The following is a 2,291-nucleotide window of genomic DNA, read 5'->3' as shown; positions in this document are numbered from 1 at the left end:
ATTAGCATTTATTTAGTCGCGTTGGATGTTACTTTAATTTAATGTTTAATTACAGGCAATACATTACTTACAATAATGCTGATATGATGGTATGTTACTACTTATTTTTAGTTGAGTTCTAGGAGTCTTAAACTCAGGTAGTATTTTTTCAAATACAAACAGGGGTCATGATACACCTCATTTGAAAGATCTCCTAATCGTCTATCCAACGGTTTAATTATTTGAATATTTATTTCTACAGGGCCAACCAAAATTATATATTTACTTAAATAGAATGAAATTACAATAAATGTTCATTCATTGAACTGACGCTAAGGACCGCTACTGGAAATAAAACATCGGAGTGTTATCTACTGTTTTATTGATTCAGAAAAAATACATTGACTGAAAAAGTACTACATTCTAAATCACTCACCTGTCACATTTCCAATTATTTGTTTGGTTCAATTTGACCGGAGTGAAATAGTCATAAAATATTTAAATCAGTATGATTTAGTAAAGAAGCTGACAGAAACCGAACGAATCGAAATTTTAATTGTAATTGGTTGTGGAGATAAAGTAAGGACATAAGTTTATACTCTACTTAATGATAAATACCCCAGTCGAGAACCCGTTTCTCGATCAGTAATAAGTAAAATTGAGAAAAAGTTTCTAGAAACGGTAAAAAACTTAAGGTACTTGCGTTTCAAGAAAATCCTCATACTAGCTTAGAAGATGACTTTGATAGAAGAATCGAATTCTACGAAATCATTATGGAACGATGGTATATTTTTCAGATGAAGCAACTTTTATGCTCAAAGGCCACGTAAATCGCCAGACGTATCCATATTGGGCAAGTGAAAATCCACATTAGATGTAGGAGTCTAGCACATAACATCCAGAAAAGGTGAATGTTTGGGCCGGAATTATAAACAAACAGATTATAGGACCATACTTTTTTGAAGAGAGCTTAACTGGTCCTCGATATCTAAAATTTCTGCAACTGAATCAGCTATTTCCAAATAAAAAAAAATGTGGTTCCAGTAAAATGGGGCGCCTCCACACTACATCGTTGATGTACGAACTTACGTAATTAACGTTTTCCGTGGTAGGTGGATAGGGAGGANAAATAAACGGATAAGTTCAAATTTTTCGTTCTCACTAAACATTATTTCTTTGTTAAAATAGTTTCGTTATAGGAAATAAATTAATGATGATAAATAAACTTCTGTCAAAGTTATTTGTATGTTCCGCGTGCCTCGCCAATAGCCACTGCGATCCGTCAGACATAAGTTTCTCTCCTGTTTTTTTCAAAAATAGATTCAAACTGAAATATGTGGAAAAGTCCTGAATTAAACAGTAACATATTATATACTTTTGAAAGGAGACAAATTTATCCAAGCTAAGTACCTATGCACTAATATATAAGGTGTTCAATTATTCAATTGTTTTTTCTAATACTACATTATAAATATCCATAAAACAAGCTAAAACTTTTGTATTAAAAACTTTTTTGTAATTTCAATAATAAACTCACAATAAGTTGTCAGATTATAGTGACTAACCCTGTACATATTATAAATGAACTGCTTTAGTTGAAGTCGCCACTGCTATTCTTGAAAGCTAAAACTTATTGTCAATCATCACTACCTTGTATATTTTCGTTATTATCAAACATAATGCCAGGTATTACATACGTCATTAGCATTTATTTAGTCGCGTTGGATGTTACTTTAATTTAATGTTTAATTACAGACAATACATTACCTACAATAATGCTGATATGATGGTATGTTACTACTTATTTTTAGTTGAGTTCTAGGAGTCTTAAACTCAGGTAGTATTTTTTCAAATACAAACAGGGGTCATGATACACCTCATTTGAAAGATCTCCTAATCGTCTATCCAACGGTTTAATTATTTGAATATTTATTTCTACAGGGCCAACCAAAATTATATATTTACTTAAATAGAATGAAATTACAATAAATGTTCATTCATTGAACTGACGCTAAGGACCGCTACTGGAAATAAAACATCGGAGTGTTATCTACTGTTTTATTGATTCAGAAAAAATACATTGACTGAAAAAGTACTACATTCTAAATCACTCACCTGTCACATTTCCAATTATTTGTTTGGTTCAATTTGACCGGAGTGAAATAGTCATAAAATATTTAAATCAGTATGATTTAGTAAAGAAGCTGACAGAAACCGAACGAATCGAAATTTTAATTGTAATTGGTTGTGGAGATAAAGTAAGGACATAAGTTTATACTCTACTTAATGATAAATACCCCAGTCGAGAACCC

The sequence above is a fragment of the Anoplophora glabripennis genome, unplaced genomic scaffold (assembly GCF_000390285.2).
Source record: "Anoplophora glabripennis isolate ALB-LARVAE unplaced genomic scaffold, Agla_2.0 scaffold151, whole genome shotgun sequence".
Taxonomy (NCBI): Eukaryota; Metazoa; Arthropoda; class Insecta; order Coleoptera; family Cerambycidae; genus Anoplophora; species Anoplophora glabripennis.
This window is presented reverse-complemented; position numbering follows the sequence as displayed.